The sequence below is a fragment of the Alligator sinensis genome, unplaced genomic scaffold (genome assembly GCF_000455745.1).
Source record: "Alligator sinensis unplaced genomic scaffold, ASM45574v1 scaffold138_1, whole genome shotgun sequence".
NCBI lineage: Eukaryota > Metazoa > Chordata > Crocodylia > Alligatoridae > Alligator > Alligator sinensis.
In genome coordinates this window covers 111941-131898 of record NW_005841862.1, presented here as the reverse complement: position 1 = coordinate 131898, position 19958 = coordinate 111941, and the positions used below count along the sequence as shown (strand labels likewise).

At 46.2% G+C, this 19958-nt stretch overlaps 1 long non-coding RNA gene across 1 annotated transcript in view; it reads left to right on the top strand.

The window, feature by feature from the left end:
• Window positions 1-19633, top strand: part of LOC106722805 — a 26815-nt gene extending 7182 nt beyond the window's left edge. The window contains exon 3 of the long non-coding RNA XR_003096308.1: window positions 18089-19633. This is a non-coding gene — a long non-coding RNA (uncharacterized LOC106722805). The remainder of the gene's footprint in view (window positions 1-18088) is intronic.
• The last annotated feature ends 325 nt before the right edge of the window (window positions 19634-19958 follow it).

Sequence of the window (19958 nt, the reverse complement as noted above, 5' to 3'; positions counted from 1 at the left end):
GCATCTCCTCAAGTTCGGCAGGCTGACTGTAGCACCAGCCAGAGGAGCGTGGATCCCACACACCTGGCATTTCATATCTCTGGAAGGAAACTGCAAGCTGAAATTGGGGACGGGAGTGCCTCTTTAACTCCCCTGTCTTTGCAGGACACAAGATCATCAATAGCACCATCCACTGGAAGATCTCAAATACCAAGTCAGCTTCATAATAGCTGGACAAGGCTTGTATACCTATCACCATTTCACAGGCAGGGAAAGCACGGCAGAGGACTGCACTGACTTGTCTATGATTATTCTGTTGAGTCACAAATGAACTTGGAATCCAGGTCTCCTGGCCTGCAATATTGTGGGTTAACTACTAGAGTAAGGTACCTCCAGTGTACATACAGCATGTGGGGCATTAGTGCTACCCTACAGCCCAGAGAGAAACACACTGAAGCAGAGAGGTAACTGGCCAGTAGTACTGTGCCCTGGTGGTCAGCAGCAGATGGTGCAGTGACTGGAGTTTCACTGCTGCTGGGAAAGATGTCACCTGCCTTTGTTTTCTACTGATGTGTGTCAAGTGGCCTAAAAACCCACTGGTTTTCAGCAACAAAAAAGGTGACATCTTCCCAGCAGCAGCGGACCTCTAATCACTGCACCATCTGCTGCTGACCTCCAGGGCATAGAACTACTGGACATGTGCCACAGCTCCTCTGCCCTGCTTGCTGCAGGATCTGGAACTGCTCCAGGGACAGTGTAGGGTGCAAGGACAGGAGGGTGAAGCTTCCCTTAGCTCCATTCTGGAACCGTCTCCATCCTTTTATGCTGCCCCTGGGGTTTGTGCCCCATTCACCCACCAATTGTTAGGCTGCTGTTTGGAAGCACTCTTCACAAACACTTTTCTGGCAATGGCTCGTGGCTCATCAAACCAACATTATACCCTGCCTGACCGCAATTTGCCTTATACCAGTGGTTTTCAACCTGTGGTCTGCAGATTATGTCCAAGGCAGGGGTGGGAAAAAAGCAGCCCGTGGGCTGGATCCAGCTCACCTGATTGGATCCAGGCTGTGAGCAGTAACTTGCTAATGACTGGATCTAGCCTGTGGCTGCCCCTGCAGCACTCCACAGGGGGCTGAGCCCTGCCTGCTCCTGCCTGGGGCAGCCCGTGCTGTGCCTGCATGCACTGGCCCTAGCCCCAGCCAGTGCACACAGCTTCCTGGTGGGGCTGCTCCTGGTGCTGCTTGGCTCCCCTGGTCTTCAGCAGCTCCTCCTCATCCTGTATCTGCTGCACCACTGTGGATGTGGGGGGAGCTGCAACTGGGCAACTCCTGCCCCAGTGTGCAGGGCTGCAGCTCCCAGCTGCCTTCCACCCACTCCACCTGCCCAGAGTGATGAGGAGACACCTGTGGGTGGCCAACTGGGTAGAAGGCAGCTGGGAGCTGGAGCCTCACATGCTGAGGCAGGAGCTGCTTGGCCGCAGCTTCCCCCCACACCTAGGGTGGTGCAGCAAGGGCAGGAAGAGGAAGAGCCACTGGAGGCCAGGGGAGCTAAGCATGACCTGGGCAGCTGGAGCCACACTGGGAGCAGCCACATTGGGAAACTGCACAGGCCGGGGCAAGATGGTCTGGTGGGTGTGGGCAAGAGTGTGGCACAGGTTGCCCTGGGTGGGAGTGGGCAGGGCTCAACCCCCTGTAGAGTGCTGCAGGGGCAGCTGCTGGCCAGATAGGGGAGGGAGGGGGCAGACTGCACCTGCACCTACACTGCACCACCTGGTTAAGCTCTGCTGCACATGCCAACTACCCCTGGCCAGCTCTCAGGACCTAGCACATTAGCAGCTCCCCACACTTGCACACCTACACACCTCCTCACACACTCCCACATACCTCCTCCCCACACACACACATACCCACCCACATCCCCTACACAATATGCAAGAGTAAGAATTCATTTTGAGCTACTAGGCAATCCCCTCTATATACACTACTCAAAAACCCCACCATAAATCAGGACAAAACCATGCTCAGGCACTATTTACTATTTAGCCATGAGGTTCATACATGCATCATTGTTGACGGCTTGTAAATCTGAGGTTGAACACTGCTGTAAGAACTGTGGCTAGCAGCATGTCTATAGCCTCCCTGCCCCCACCCCCACCCCATTGCTGTAGATCTGAATGGTTCAGCTGATGGTGCAGCTAATATCATCTGAAGATCTGCCCCAGTCTGAGTAAGTCAACATGGCCCAATTACTCTGCTAAGGAAATTAGCCCTGATCAACCACTCGTATTCACATAAGCTCCGGAAATGAGGTGGTGAAGTTGCCTTGAGGGCTGCCCCAAGAACAGCTGCCCAAGGTGCCTCCCAGGGGTATCACCTCACTTCTGAGGCTGATGTATGTGGAGTGGGAGTGGCTGGGTGTGGCTTTTTTCTTCAGTGGTGTGACTGAGCTCCTGGCTGCCAGGGCACAGACCTACCCTGGGAGTCCTGGGCCTGGTTCTACTCCAGTTTTATACTGGCTTTGCTAGATTCACTCCTGGTGGGAGTGCAGAATCAGTCTCTTAAAGGGATCAGCTTTCACAAGCAAAGGGTGCATCTACATGTGAAATTAATGCAATGCAATAAACTCCAGAGCAGTTTCAGCCCTTGCCAGCTGAGACAGCAGCACTTTGAGCCAGGGTGGAGCAACCCCAGGCTGGCAAGGGGGATCAGCCCCAGGCTCCAGATGGCGTTGTCAAGTGGCAGAGGGGCTGGCAGAGGGGAGTCAGGTCCCAGCTGGCTGGGATGACCAGGCACAATTTGCACCCAGACAGTTATGGTCTACACATGCATTCAATCACACTTAATGAGTCGGCCATAAGATAGTACTGTCCCCAACAGTACCATTGCATGGCAGAATTAATTTACTGCACCCTAATATCAGCATAAGCGTAGATCATGACACTTTACTGAGGAGCTAATTGCTCTACTCCACAGTAAAGCGCACGTGTAGATGCATCCAAAAAGACTTTGCCACTCATCTCACCTATGAGAAGACAATCCTCCCTGGGTAGCTCCCGTTTTGGTCAGTCCCTTTGTAACAAGTTTTTTGAGCAAAATTGCTTGAAAGAAACCTCAGTCATGGCGCCCCAGACACACATTCATCTCTGCATGTAGGCTGGGCTGCATTGTGCAATAAACCACCTTCCCAGAAAACAAGAGATAACATGCATGCCTGCCTAGTCTGTTCTTGCCTGAGCACTAGGCAAATCAAGACCAACCCAGGTTCCAGGGCAAGAGAGGATCACTGCAAGGCAAGGGAGGCTTTGGTGCTGTGTGCTCCTGAACTTCTGCAGCAGCTTGGAGACAGGAACAAAAAGCTCAGGGCAGTGCTTATGCTTCCCTGGGAGGACCAGGAATCAAGGACACTGGGCACCTCTTCAGAGTGTGCCCTCTACAATTTGCCCAAAGTAGCACAGCAAGTCAGCCGCACACTCAGGAACTGGATTCATATTTCCCCACCTTCTTTCCCCTCCCACCCTGAACTCAATCCATTAGACTGTGCTGCCTTTTTCAAGACACAGGAAACCAAGTGTAGATCCCTGTGGGAACTGCAGTTATAATCACTTTTTTAGATATGCTGAGGGAGAAAAAAGCCTTCAGATGTGACCTACAAAGAAGCTTATACTAAGTACCAACCTCTCATCTTAAAGGTGAACTACAAAGGGAAAAAAAACCCTTAGACACAACATTCCCACCCATCTCAACCTTCGGCTGGGAAAGCTGCAGCTCAGGTTTCAACTGGTTGTGACATCACAGGCCTCCAGGAAGAGGAGAGAAGTCAGGACATGATATTCCTGATATTTCTAATGGGAGAAAGAAATAGCAAATCATTTTTGGAGGGTGAGGGGCCTTGGCACAAAGCAACAGGGAGAGGCATGCAAAGGGCTTTCTTCCTTCTTACGGCTCACATTTAAATAACTATGTTACTGGCTTCCTGCATAACTACCAGCACTACTAGTTTTGACCTTGCCTTCAAGTACACCTCTGTTAGCTGCCCAACCTTTTCTGCCCTGTTGCATTGTGAAGACAGTATCCACTGGGTTTTTGTCAGGAAAAAAATCAAAGTTCGTGTGTTCAGGAATAATAATCTTCCTAACAAATGTCATTCTCCAAGTGCAAAAAAAATGCTTTCTCAAGTATTAAGGTGTGAGGAGGTTGGTGTAGCCTCTGGGAGACATTTCTAAGCCACCATGTCACTGTTAAGCGTTAGTTGCTTGTTGAGTACCCCAGCGCATACAAGACACAGAATACAGGTGCCCCTTTCTCTTTTTCTCCCCCCAGAAGTGTTTCAATCCATGATTCTGGGACCACCTTGCATCTGGCTGTAGTGCTTATTGTGATGGTGTGTAGTCAGTCTGTCGCTCCCATATTCATGTTAGCAACCCCATTGATTTCAATGGGACTAATTACATGCCTATGGTCCAGATCCAGCAAGGTACCTTATCTTCAAGGATATGAGTAATTCCACTAAATGGATCTTAACTGACTTCAATGAGCTACTCACACCCTTAAGTGCTTTTCCAGGTTAGGATCTAAATTGCCATGAAGGTAAGGCTCTGCAATCCACCCCATTTGCATCCATGGAGCTATTCACAGCGTTAGTCACTGCAGATGAGCAACCTGGTCCTAATAGGTAGTTTTCAAGCCTCAAATGTACCCAAACAACCCTCTCAGCCAATCAGCGGCAAGGGGCCGGGGTAGCAACTATTTTGCCTGTTTGCCTGCAGCCCCCTTTGTAACATATTGCATGGCCAGGAGGACTGCTGGCTCCCACTAGGGAGCCAGCATTGTATTTTTAATAAGGTTTCGGGGCAGGTGGAGGATTGGGGTCTTTTTGTCCGTGGATTTCGTGCAGATAGCCCTATTTCACAATTTCCACTAAATCCACGCAATTATGATTTGAGTAGGTCCCTAACTAGAAGCTGAACAAACAGTGCCACTTTGGTACAAGCCTTCACCTCTCTGCTTCTCCCAGGCTCATCCTGGCTTTTAGGGATGAAGGGCATCAGAATTGTGCACCTTTCATTTCCCTGACCCTGGGCTGCTGAGGCACTGTAGTACTCAGTCACCTGAGATCTGTCTACAAGGCACAAGACTGTGCTGTGTGGAGAGACTTAGGCTAGCAGTGAATGATCCTGCTTAGCTACTGTGGGGGAGTCCTGCTTCTGTAGCGCTTGTTCATAGAACAGGGTGCTTGGGCCACTGGCATCATGTGCGGAAACTACCAAAAGCTAGCTAATTACAATAGTCCTGTGCATTAACATAAGCTTGAAATTTGTAACTATTACTTCAAAGAAACTTTAACTCTGACCTCTCAGCTCTTCTACTGCCTTTCTAAAGAGAAGGAAAGATTAAGGGTGAGGTCATACAGCATAGTAACTACGTTTACCCCAATTTACTCTAAAGTAAGGAGCAGACCAAAAGCACCATGCATCAGCTACCCTGCAGTATCTGTTTACATGTATGCTTTTGCCTTATGATAAGTGAAAGCCAAAGCTCAGGAACTTACCCCTCTCTGAGGGCTGAGCTACTGCATGGTGTCCACTTATTACAGAATAAAAGCATGCACACAGGTAGTTACTGAAGAGCAACAGAAGCATGGAAAGCCCTGCCTTATTTCACCCCACAGTAAATTGATTGTCATACTCTTGGCTTTGCTTGTGGGATGCTCGTCTTGGAGTTGCAAGCATAGCTGCATGTGTCCTATATCCCCAGGCTCCCTCTGCAGTGTGAATGGGGCAGACTCTCTTCCACATGCCATTCGAGAAAGTCCCTGTCTCTGACTAGTGAGGTCCTTCAGGTGACTGAGTCAGGCTCTTTTCTGCCTCTGATTATGAGGTGATGAAAGAAGAATCACTTCCTAAGGCCCGATCCTGCTGCTATTTATTATCCAAGGGCTGCACTTCCAGGATAGGATCGTGCCTTCCCTTACAAAGCGTTTCATATGGTAGAACCTGGCTACATTACTGACCTCAGGCCTGAGTCTCTCCTTATAAACCCATTAGTGTTAAGTGCTATCACTGCTGTCAGGGATGGGGAACTTTTCTGTGGTAGTGTGTTACACCCACTTTGTATTTACTTTGCCCTGGTAGAAATGACTATGTAAGGTGCAGGACAGTGGGGAATTGAGGTAAGCCCTTAGGCTTCAATCATAGCATGTGGAGGTGAGTTTCACAGACAAATCATGCACTGAATAGGGGCTATTCTCTACTGACACTGTTACACATAGTAACACGACACCCCTTCTTGTGCCCCACCCTGAGAGAGACTGAATCCTAGAAACCTCCCTTGGACTCTATATGCTCAGCACCTCCCGTGATCCTGATGCCTAATTTCCACTGAGAGGATACAGAACAGCACTGTACAGATTTTAAGACAGCATCTAATTGTGGGATCAGATTAGGCCTTCACAGGGAAGATTCTCCCACATCTGCATACTGCAGAATTTCTTGTACCATCTGCTGAAGCATCTGGTGCTGGCCAATGTGAGAGAGAGGATACAGGAGTAGATGGACCACCCGTATGAGCGAGTTGGACAGTTCTCACATCGTATTCGTTCCCCTCCACCCCCAAAGCATTCCGTGAAGAGTACAGAGAAAACAAAGATGTGTAAGGGGTAAGAAGCTATTCCTCATGACAGCAGAGGATAGACAGACACAGGAGAGCTAGCATCTGTGCATAGACCTGACCTTTCTGCTGGTTACCTTCCCATGGCTTGATGTGAAAGAGTTTGACACAATTCAAACTGAGTGCTGTTATTGGTTTCCCAGCACTCAGGGGAATGTGTCACCAATAACAGACTTACTTTCTCCATCAAGCAATATCGACTGGTATTGCAGGGGTTTGTTTGCCAGGCAGTTCGAGAGAAGGTGATGGGGTCTCAGCATAGCTAGCCCAGGGAGCAGTCAGAAGGGATATTTTAAATGCACGGCAGAGAAACCTTTGCAATCATGCCTGTGAAAGGCCCTTTATTTTACTGGAGTGAAGTGGTGAAAGATGCTGGACTGAGTGCCTGAAGAAGCAGTTCTCTGCTGAAATAGTTACAGGCTGGGTAGTGGTAGTAAAAGCATAGAATCAAATTCCTCTCTTCCTATTGGGTAACTAAGTGCACTTGGGCTCCTAACTGTGATCCTATTCTACCCTGTGCCTAAACAGCTGGAGAAGAACCTGGCTCAAAGGGATCTGCTCTCCTAACATGATTCATCATTAATCCTGACTGTGGGGGATATCTCAGTGATTGAACAACTAGTTTAGTCTCTGTGGCTCATTTATTTTTTGGCTTTTCCAGCAAAAAGACCCCTGGTAAAGCTTGTACTAGTGGTGGTTTCAGTGATTCAGGCAATCATGACTAGAAAGTGGACTCAGGCCACTGGTTCATTTCCCAGGAGAACAAGCAGTTGACAGATGGTAACAACTTCAGTTGCTCCCCAGCTGAGTTGCATCTGTGCAAGAAATCTGGAAATGAAAGGCTCCATATGAATGTGGAGTTTCTGAGTCAAGTGAAATGAAAACACATTTGGGGAAGGGAAGGAAAGCAGAGGTAGCACAGAGAAAAAGGCATTTCCCTACCATCTCATACTGTGACAGAAAAATCCCACAAGTGTTGTTGGGTGAAATGCCTCTCAGTGCAAGGCTGCTGATATCTGTCACTGAATCTGGCCCATTTTCTGTTGGCTGTAATGTAGACAATTTCAGAGGCAATTTCACACACCAGGTGTCAGGAAAGGGTGGGATGGAGCTGGTCTACTGGATCTGGCACATTTCTGGTGGCACCATGACTGGCTGCAGAATCCTGTGAGATTTCTGTATTTAAAAGTTATGGCTAAGGTTTAGGAAACTTGCCTGTATGAATCAGGCCACTGAGTAGGCACCTATTTTAGAAAATCTGGGACTAGATTTCTAATCTGTAAATTTTGAAGGAACCATTTCAAATGTAATCCAATGCGGTATTCTTTTCCGGAGTCCACAAAGAGTCCAGATACACTTCTAGGAGTGTGGAGTATTTTCATTTCAGTGGAATATCTGCTTTGAACCTGGTGATGACAACTTAAATGCAGCCAATCTTTTCATTGGAAGCAAGCAACCAGTTCTCCTGAATAGTGGGCAAAGACTGTTATTATTTAGTATTTGTTAAATGCCAGCAGTGTGACCAGCATTTTGCAAGACAGAAGATGACTCAGTCCTTGAGCTAAGTATACGGCAATGTAAATAGGTAAGTATCACCACTTATTTCCTTCTTCCAACCTGTAGTTACGTTGGAGCTGCAAAAGTTTGCTTTGTGGTACAGATAAAAAAGGCACAGGTGGATATGACATAACATTTTTGTTTTTAAAGCATGAGGTTTGGGTGATAAGCAAAGACACTGAAGACGACAATCAAGAAGCCAGGATGATGTTAAGCAAACGGATGTTAAGCAAACTGACCTGGCGCTAATTCTTCCTGAGAAAATATTATGCACATTGAACACTGCAGGTTACAGGCTTATTCACATATTCTTGCTGCTTTTAGAATTATTGGCATAGGCCCATGAAAAAAAAAAATCAAATAAGCCACCCTAATTTGGTTTACTGTAGTTTAGTAAAGCATATACTTGAAACATTATGATCATAGTTAGGGGATAGAGCAATATTTTAGCAGGCTTGTACAGAAAAATATTTAATATACACGATTGGTTTTAATTATTTTTAAAACACGGAGTACTAATGCTGTTGGAACTCTAGCATGGTACAAACACAAAGGGGCTATTTGTACCTGCTGTTACACCAGACTAACTCCAGCAAGTTATGCTCTGGATTCATGGGGCTGCAACTGAGAGCAGAATTTGGCCTGTGAACTTACAATGTCGTCCTGGGTATGAATAGAGATGGGATTTCCCAAACAATTCAGGAGCATGAGTCATATTGAAAGACAATGGTAAGTGAGTCCATCTGTCAGTCAGGTGCTTTTGAAAATCCCCTCCTTATATTCTGGGAGAGCTTATGCCAGTTTTTCATTCAGGCAGGTGTCTAGATGGATATCTGGTATAATGCTGAGCTCTGGGGCACTGAGTCCAAGGAGTTAGAAATCATATGGTCCCAAGCTCTAATCCAAACTTTGCCATGTACTCACCACGTGGCCTTCAGCAAGTATGTTTGTATGTCTTATTCAGTTTCCTAGTCTACTAAAGAAAGACAGTAATATTTGCCTTTACCAACAGATCAGAATCCTATTTCATTTTTTATGCACAAATGACAGTCATCCAGCTCCCTGTCTGCCCCCAGGCAGGATCACACCTCTCTGCCCTCAGCAGTCCACAGGCCACATGGAAAAGAGAGGTAGTGATGATTTTTAATAGCATATTAGAAAGGTGAAGACCTCTCCTAGAAACAAAGTCCTAGGACCCGGGGTTACGTATTTTTTCAAGTGACTGATAGAGATACTCATCTTGCAATAGTTACAAAATACATGCTGAGGAGAGGTTAGTGCCATGCATATGTTCTCTGTATTGTTGTAGAGATCAAGGGCACAGTGTGTGCATTGGAGAGGTTACACTAATACTAAATGGCCATAACTTTCCCTCCACTGGGCAAGCCCCAAAAGGGCCAGACCAATCCCTCAAGTGGTGTGGTACCGCCTGAGGATCAGTATGCCTAGGACAGCAGAGGGTCATGCTGACCCAATATATACTTGTGGCAGCCTTCACACCAGCAATGGTCCTGGCACATTTACACTTGAACCCTGAGCCACATTCTGTGCATCTGCATTAAGTGATGTACAAAAGGTATAGTGCGAATAGCATATGCACAGCACATTATTTTTTTGTGACCTACGCACTATCACCTGCCCTGTTGTGGCCATGCAGCACAGCAGTGTTTGGAGATAAGCAGTTAGCAGTCTGGTCCAATGTCCCATGGTGCACTGCTCTGCCTCCGTGTCTGGGATCCTTTCCACTGTATGTTGCAGATCCCCCCAGGCAGGAAATGGGACTCTGGGGCCTCCGGTCATACAGAACAATTCCCACAATTCCTCTTGTTTCATTCCATTATCCATATGTTTTTAATTAGCCAGAACAATGTGGGCCATCAGAAAGAAAACTCTGATAAACTCTGAACTCCTCATGGTCATCAGTGCACTGCTGGTAAAATTTCTGTGTCATGCAGTAACTTTGGACCCCGGAGATATGGGGATCTGAGGAAGAGAACAAGGCCAAAATCATATGCTTCTGTTGCATCTTTTTTGGAGCAGATTTACTCATTGGAGAGTGCTGCTTTTGGGGCATGACTTACTATATTGCACAGAGTGAGAAGCGTATCATGCTTCTGCTTTTAGTTAAGGGGCAACGTCAGAAAGTGTATTAGAACTAGGTATGCATCTTATTTGCTATGTACAAATTATGCACATTGTGTGCATATTAATGCACTTTCTGCGCAGTGATTGCCTTCATGTTATTATTGCGCCTGTGTGGACATTCTGGGAGTGATTCCAGACAATATTAAATATAAAAGAGAGTCCAACCGTCAGATGCATACATGCAAAGAAACTTCACCTTTCTTTTTCAGAGCCACATACCCAGATGAGCATTGTTAGCATTAAAGCAATTTATTGTGCTAACCTTTAAAAGGTTACAGAGCCAAGCAATCCAGGGAAGATGTTTGTCTATTATTGCCTTTTCCTTCCTCCCTCTTTCTTGATGTCAGATTCTTGCCATTATGGGAAACATAAAGAATATAATGTTATTTTTCCCATTTGCAAAGTGATCACTGAGCCTGTAGTACAAGGGGTGTATGTGGCTGGTGGGTCATTAGTGGTGCATAAACAGCAGGGCAGGTTAGCCAATTCATGCATACTTCTGTTGGCTTTAGGTGACTGCATTACTACAGTCAAAGTGACTTTCCTTAAGACTGGTTCCTGATCAGCCCAGGTGCAGGGAGTTCCATTAGGCAGCAAGTGAGAGATGAACAGGCATCGGGTAGTGGGGTGTGGAGTAGGACACAGCACAGTTATGTGGTGTTTCTATATTTGCAGATACGTGAAGAAAAAAAAAGGAATGGAGAATTTGTAGTTTCCAGTGTGGCCATTATACTGAATGGTGTGGGTGGGAAAGTGTAGAGGGTAGCTGGGTTAAAAGCCTGTGAAGCAGAGAAAAGTTAAATCAGTATGATTGTATCCTTATCCTGTTGACACTACTACAGTTCTGTACATGGAGCAAGGGAAACAGAAAACCTATGACAAATTACTTCAGCCACTCCCCCAATTCCCATCCTCCTCACCCATTATAATTGCATTCAAATAGATCTTTCTTTACTTACTGGAATATGTCCCACCCACGGTTTGGGGTTCTGCTTGTGGTTTAGGGTGACCATCTGGCTATGATGCAAGACGGTTCAGGATCTCCATGACTCTGTTTGGCTTGGCATTCACTAGGTTCATTGGGTCCATGAGAGTCCACTTTTGTGGATCATTCACAAAGACCACAAGAGTGGCAGAGCTGTGACATCTAGCAAGAATACAGTCAAGCTTCTTATATGCCAGCAGACCATACTAGCTCACTCTAATATCGTATCAGATTTAACTTGCCTGTAGGCAGGCTGGACCTCTTTTGCCTTATTGTGGTATTCAGTTGTGTCCTGGATGTGCCCCCTTTTTCAGTATTTGTCATGATGATGCTCCCTGTAGCCAAGTTATTGCCAGACAGTTGGTCCAACCTAAACTCCTTTTGCCAGAGGCCTGTAAAGTTCAGTGTCTCAGTACAGGACAATGTAGAAGCACAAGGTATAACTATTCAATCATCAAGAGTATGACACAGATAGGCAACTCCTTACCTTTCACCTCCCCTCCCACCCCAAGCTGGAATTGCAGGGAGCACTCCTGGCTGCACTCCAGCATTTAAACAAGGAGGTGACACCCAGTCTAGATGACCCCAGTGCAGTAGATGGTACGTGGGTAGATTGACAGGAAGCTGGCAAAGCACTGTGGGATACCAGTAGGGAGGATGTGGTACATGTGTGAGTGTTGTTTCAAGTTGGGGATGCACACACACTGCACAGTAACCATTCTGCATCTCAGCAGATCTGCTCACAGAGTGGGTTTAATAACACCCGTTAAAATGCCAGTCGATCTGCAGCAACTGCAATAACAAAAATCTGTTTGTGGACACAAGTCAGTTTAACGCAACATAATCCAAGTTAACCCATCACAGATTTCAAGTACAGACAAGCCCTTAAAGCTGCTAAAGAACACCTGTTGGCTTGCCCAGGACTGGGGCGCGTTCGCTTCAGGCCAGGCTGGTGCAGGGAGGGGCAATGTGGGGCTCCATCATGTGCCAGCAAAGGTAAATCTTGTCTTCTGGGCTGCCACGTACATTGAAAAACACAACCAAAATTTTGAGGCATGCAGACTTTTGTCAGGAAACACGTGCTTGTCTAATACAGCCTGATCCGTGATCATGACTGACCATAGCCACTTGCCCTCAGAACCTACCGCAACCAAGAGCACATGGTGGATTCGAAATGTGGAGGAATCCGTCTTCTGCTGGATCATGCTGTGTTGGCAGTTTTCAAAGCTGTCTATTATCAGCATGTTAATAACATTTCACAATTCTTTAATTACTTGGAAAGGTAATCAGTCCTGTGGTAATTATTTTAAAAGCAGGCCCCTTCACTTGCTCTTGGCACAGGCTTCTGGTCTTTCTCTTTCTTTCTTCCATTAAATACTTTATGACTGATCCCATTTCAAAAGACAGTTTCTCTTTGTAAAGCACAAAAGGAAGGTTGCTCAGTGGCTTTCTGGCTTCTTCAGTCCACTGCCCTCAGATCTTCACAAAGGCAGCAGAGAAATCTCACTCTGCTGATGGTACCAGGTTTCCATACGTGGAGGAAAGCAGCTTTTTCAAGGTAAGTTCGTATTGTGAGGCCTCTTGGGCCTTTTGTTTAGAAGTGCTGAGCACCTGCAGAAGCCACTGATTTCAGTTGTTACCACAGGTGCTCAATCCCACTACAAAAGAAAAAGTAAACAGTCAGGTTCGAGATGTGAATCCAAAAAGCAAGGAATGTCCCACATTGGTAACTGCTTTTGAAGAGGTCCGTGATTAAAAGGAAACACTCTCAAGTAATCAGATAATGATTCTCCCTCAGGCTAAATATGGTGAGAGCTAAAGTGATTGGAAATCCTTTCTCAGGAGAGAAGACCCAGAATCATCATCCCCAACACAGTTACTGTTGAGGTACTATGCCAAACTGTACCATACTTAGCGCCGATTGGCTACTGTACATTTTTCTGACCCAGTTGGTAACTGCTGTCAGGACTCTACCACAATCCACATGCCCACAGGAACATCCAACATCCTCTTTATAACAACAACATCTGTCTCCCCCTGTCCACTTTCCTGCCAGTACCTCTTTCATCCCCAAATGCATGTTGCTGGTCTTGGGAAAGGTTTGTCTACTACCCCATCCCACTAAAAATTTACTCACAAACTTACGGTTATTTCAGGGGCTAACTAAAGAACGACACCAACATGCTTGCCATGGACTTACAGTACTAAATTAGTTCCTGGCATAAGTGGGTACAACTCAGAAATCAATGAGAGCTGAATCCATACAAGATAAGGAAGCATTTGCCCTGTGAATGGAGAACTCTGAGGTGAACCCATCAGATCGGATAGATTTGTAGTAGTTAAATCATTTTACAGTCATCATCATCATGCAACTCATCTTACTTTGACTGCATATTTGCAACCCCAGCCAATCAGAGTGCAGGGATTTATATCCCGTCACGCTGTTATGAAACAAACATATATTGGCGTGTCCCTCAGAGCTGACTGGCACAGCAAACTCCACTTAGATATAATTATCAATATTAGTCAATATTAGCGGCTCCAATAAGATCCGTGACTCATTCCCCAAAGTTGCACAGGTAGGCAAGAAAAATAATATCTTCTGCAAAGTAATTCTCACAGGTGCTCTGGGTTATCATGGTCAGGGTACCTAAGGTCCAGAAGACCAGGTCCAGAACAGGCACACTGGCCTGCAGGAAGCCAGGAGGTCACCTGGAAACGTGCAGACAGATCAAGTAAAAAATTATTCCTTTTCCCTTCCAAGATGGGGGGTGGTAGGGTGGGATGGGAACAGGATTCTAGCACCCATGGCAGGTCTCAGAAAGGTTACATGGCAAGAAAATAAATATGCCTACTTCTCTGCCTTAGCATGTCCCACTATTGATAGCTGACCTGGCAGAAACATACAAAGGGGGAAGAGGCATAGCGTAGACAAGACCTAGGAGCTGGGCTGAGACAGTGGATGTATTTGGCATTTAGCCCTTCAAATAATACACACCTGCTCCATAGGACTGCTGAGAGCTTTCAGCTGGGGACTTCTGCTCATTTAGCTCTAAGGACTATTTGTTTAGGGTCCTCTGTTACACATTTTCGTTCTGGAGGATGCTGCCATCTTGTTCCTGGCCATTTTTTCAGTGGGCACAGAGCACAGTTTTCAGGAGCTAGAGCACTAGCTGAGGAACACTGGCTACGGAAGGCTTTTCTCCTTTTTATAGATATATCTAACTGCAGCCCTTGTTTTCACTTCTGGTACTCATCTGCCAGGGGTTCTGTGGTCATATAGAAAGAACTTCTCAGTGTCTGTGTGCTCAGTTGCAAAGCATTGCCATGGCACCAGCTTAGTTGATATTATCATAGTTATCTTAATTCTTCTTTTAAATCAAGTCTATGTCACTGTCACCATTCATGAGGCAGAATTCTCCCATTTACTTGGCACTGCTCTGTCCTAGTGCCCAGTATGAGTCTATTGTTTGTTCTGTACCCACAGTGTCCATTGTGGTCAGTGGGTGATATTTTACTTGTGAGATAGATGCTGAATATGAAACACAAATCAGCACTGCAGATAGAAGATCTCCAGCGTGGCTTGCACAGAAGAGGTGAAAATGAATAACTTCCACCTGAAAGGCAGGAAGGACAGCTTATTTCTCTGTGCACCAGACATGAAGCCTCTATTACCTGAAACCACAGATCTAAATCATAGCTCTGTTGTTTCAGTCCTTTCTCCTAAAGGGAAATCAGCTGGGCTCCGTGCAGTTTGCTGCATGCGTGCATGTTTTGGACAAGACCTTAAACACGAAGGTCACGCCTGTTCTACATACTCATTAAAAGCTTTTAAAACAAGCCTCTAATTTTGCAGCAGAATGTTGGTGCCTGCAATAGCGCCAGCACAAAAGACGCGGGTGCAATGAATTAGCAGGTGTCAGTCAGGGCATTTCAATTTGTAACTACTCAGCTCTCAAAGCAGGCCATGGTTTCTTATCACATGTGCTCCCATGCTTTTTGTGCCCACCCCTAATCCAGGCACAGAGTTTTTGTTCCCACCCCTAAACCAGGCTGCACACATTCTGTTGCACTTTGAGTAAGAATCAGGTTTTGCCTCAGCACACTTGACCACATTCCTCTTTCACAGTTGTGCAGTTGCTTTTCTCTTAATGGGGCAATGCACTTGGGAAGAGAAGGTGATCAGGGTAAAATAATATCAGCCTGAAATATTATGGGAGATGGTGCAAATACCACTAAGCTTTGTCAATACAACATATATTTTAAATACAAACCTTGACTCCCTTCTGAATTTTGTAAGTGGGCCCAGACCAAAAGCTCAGCTCTCAACACCCCAAATGCTGGGGCATGAAAAAGCCACAGCTGAATTTTACAACTGAGCTCTATTTATGCTTCTGTCCTTTTGTTGGAAGTCCTTAACAATTTAAAAAAAATATTTTTAGCAGCCTCAGGGTGCGAGGCTCACACTTGCTAAATCATGAGGTTTGCCCCAGTGAAATGTAGGGACATGCCCACAGATGGGAACTGGCTGTCTCTTGCTTTTGTTCTTGAAACTTTGCCAGAGCCCTTAAAACAACATATCTAGGTTCAGCTACCTAACATCCCTGCACTTGAGAGCCTATAAATATGTGCATTAGCATATCAGACACCATCTCTGCATCCACCAGGGGGGAAAGCAATGCTGCTGCAAATACTGTTTAAAGCCTGTGCGAAGGGAGAAGTCAGGAGCATTGATTGTGTCTCCTCCTTGGTAGCTTTACAAAGTTGAGGTGACCTGGGATTCAGTGTCATTTTAGAGCTCAGTGATTAGAGAGGACAGTGAGATCCTAAGACAGTAGATTGAGCTGGAGGAGAGGGTGAATTCTTATTCCCTATTTCCTTTTATAAAACCCAATCATTCCTGCCATCCTAGTTTGTTTAAAAGGCTTTACAGCAATCAGAGATGTTAAATATCCCCCCACAGAAGCACCCCTATAGCCTTTTATGGACCAAAGCAGACTTTTTCCTGCATGTCAGAAAACAATGTTAGGTGGTTTAATGCTAAAAAGTTATCCTAGAGTTTGGCCTTGTTTAAATGAAAGTCCTCACACCACTGCCAGGGAGTCAGTGACTGTGAGAAATGGCTCGGTGCCAGCGAAATGACTGATCATGTTCTTCATAGCTTAGTTGTGAAGGATGAATTAAAGTAACAGGAACAGAAACAGAAGCCTCAGACCTCTGTGTTGGGAAGGGGGATGGGGAAAGCAGGGCTCAGGAAAGTAAATATCCAGGTCTTCCTTTAAGCCAGCAACAGGACAGCAATACAAGCTTTATAACCCACCTCCGAACTCTGGCTCACAATATTATCTCAGCATTGAACATCCTTACGTAACTTGGTCAGTGCAGCTCAACCCTCACCTGTAGTATGTGTAAACCCTTGGCTGTTTCAGTTTTGGGCCCAGATAAAAATCAGGCAATACACCTCAGCTTTCACCAATTGTACCTCCTTTCCTACATTACATTGGTAGGGCTTGGTTAAACGCCCTAAAAATGAAGACTGGTCAAATATATATCAGGCACAGATTCCCACGCTCTCAGTGACATGTAGGGTGGCCATCATAGAGGACATTTCGGTTTTCTGCTACTCTGTCCTCTACTGATACAAAACCGGATGCCTTTATGTCTCTCTTCAAGAGAAAAATAGAGAACATAAAGGTGTCTGGTTTCATATCAACAGAGCACAGAGGACAACTGGACTGTCCTGTATAATGGCCACCCTAGTGACAGGGGGGTCTCATCAGCCACTTAACTAAAACAGTTTAAACTTAGGTGCCTTGGTTTTTGTATTTAAGCACTAGTATCAAGGTCATTTTTGTACCTGATGCTCTAAGACTCAGTTTTCCCTCTTCTCACTTCAGACACTTCTTCCTTCTGGATGGGCCAGTTTAGTGCCTCAAAGCACATCTGCTCTCTGACCCAACTGGTAGAGTCCAGGCCCTTCTTCCAGAGGTGATGATTAAGCCAAACAAAACAAGTCATTGAATCATCTTCACCCTTGGCTCCAGGTGCCCACCTCACTTTGGCTCCTCTCTAGGGCTCCCCAGTCACCTTTGTATCACAGCTTTAGGATGACGTTTGATCCCTGCTCCAGGGCTTCCCAGCTGCCCTTGCATAAGGACTTCAGACAGAAACGCTCCAGATCCCTCTGAGCCAGGGAGCTCTACCAACCCGACTCCAGCCCTTGTGCCTCTCTGGAGAGACTGCCCCAGTGTCTTCCCTCTGTCCTTTCTGGTTGTTACCTGGTCCCTCTCCCTAGCCCACTATGGAAGACCCTCTCATGCATCTCACCTCCCCACAAAACCTCCCTACAAGCACTCCCCTCCTGACCAGACTCTCTTATAAGGAGCAATGCCTCTGGTCTCTTCCTATCTGATATTTCATCATTTGACTCAGCCCCTGACATAGCCCTGATTTCCTCACAGGCGAGACAGATAACTAGGCCCAGAGGGAGCCGATCCCAATTCTTTTCAAGACTCAGCCCACCCTGTGGCAGCACTTAAATATGTTTCCTGGTCTTTAGTCCTGACGGAGGCTAATCAATTCAATGCTGCACAGACCGGGCCTTCACCCCACCCTGACACCTGGTTTGTAAGTTAGGTTAAAACGTTTCGATAGTAAGTAACAGTCCCGCCCACGATTTCTTTCCACACAATTATAGCTAGCTAGATACCAGGAAAAGGAGAGCTGCCCTCAGCTGCTGACGTCTTTTTCCTTTCAGGTTCGATGGCAGCTTTATTGTGGCTGAGCTTTCTTCCTTTTTGCTGCCCAGTCTGACTGGAATCGCTCCCCTTTTACAACTGTGTGACTTTGCTGAAAAGCAACTCCGCCACTTCTGTAGAGAAGCAGCTTGTACAAATGACGGTCGTGGTTACGGGATGTGTGGTTTACCACAAGACGTCATATCTCCTCCCCCAAAGAAATCAGAAGGGTTATTGCTCAAATTCGGCTTTAACTGTATAAAGGAAAAAAGCCCTGTGACTTTCACTACTAGTTTTAATGTTCTAAGAAACCCTCGCACCCATTCCTGCGCCTGCTCTAAAAGCTGCTTGGCTGAGGCTTCGCTGGAAGCATGCGCGCACAAACTCGTATGAAACGTTGCGAGTCTGTCTCCGTGTCCTTAGTTTTCCCTTCGTTCCTACCCAGACAAAATGGCCGCTGACTTCAGTGAAGATTTTTCCTGCGTAAAGACTAGATACAAACCGATTCAGAGGATCTAGGATCACATTTCTGCTTCAGCCCTTCCCCTTTTGGTCACTGGTGGGGGACAAAGGGAGTGGGATATGGCCTACTCCTGCTAACAGTGATCTGCCTGTGGATGCTCAGTGAAAAGATGGTCCCCTGCAAACTGCTGCTAGCTGGCACAGGTTAGAGTAGCTTGAGAGCCTGTTTCCGTCAGCACTTGAGCTGGGCGCAGCACTAAAGGGCTTGGCAGCCCATGCTTTGCCCTGCTTAGGCTAAACTCAGTTCAGCAATGACACTGGCCTCAGGACTACTTGATGTAAAATCAGACCCTGTGGTCTGACTACTGCAGTGTCAGAGAGGGAGAAAATGAAACCGGCCAACCAAATCCTGCTGTTTGGGCCAAGCAAAAGACTGAAAGTAAACAAATGGCATCACCAGCAGGCACTCTGCTTGTCTGGGCCCTTTTTTGTTCGTTACTTTGATGCATATATTGCTGGGACGGCACCGGATTGATGTACCACTGTTCTCACTACTGCACACCACCACTGACCTGGAAACCACCTGAATGCCTGTGACGGGAGCACTGTCTCTTTGGCCCATCTGAGCTTTGGCCTCTCTAGCGAGATTGCTGGGAAGGGCATCAGCTCCTTTTTCAGAGGCCATTGAGCATCTGATAACAGCTTCCAGTCTTCACAGACTTAAATTAGAGATGAAGCAGTGTTTGTGAAATGTCTTCCAGACTAATAGTTTAAAGTGTTATTCCTATCACAAGTAAAGGTTATTTCTACTTCGATAGAGTCCTTTTGACTTTAGATAGAGTCCTTTGACGCTTGAATAGAGCATTAATATGTTTCCAACCATACCTCCAGAAAGCTTCTTGCTTTTCTTTAGTGTCTATGAGATAATAACCAAAGACACATTACGAGAGGCTTCTATGCTTGGCTTGTGTTCAGTCCTAAGTATTGGAAGTAATCCCCAGAGCTAAATGTGAACAACTTGAATTCATGAGCAAATTTTCTTTACTGGAACATTCAGCCCTGGCTTTAGACATGGTCACAACACTACAGGCTCACTGAGGAGGGAAACGCATATTATGGACTGGGGGCATCTCAGACCAGCCACTGCTTTTGCTTCCTGCACCCATCAGAGAGCTGCAAGATAGTGTTGCTGCTGGAAGACCTCTTTTTTTATTCTGTGGGCAATATATTGCATTTTAAACATGTCTAGTGCCCAGAGCATATAGAGTTAACCGGTGGGATCCTCCCCTACGTGTGAAGTACTGTGCTCTAAGCCTGCCCAGGAAATGTAGCTGGCTTCCTGTAGGGCAGTCAGATAACAGTAAAGTAAAAGACTCACTCACCTGCAGGCAGCCTCAGCGTGATAACGCTGAGTTTACAGAGCATTTT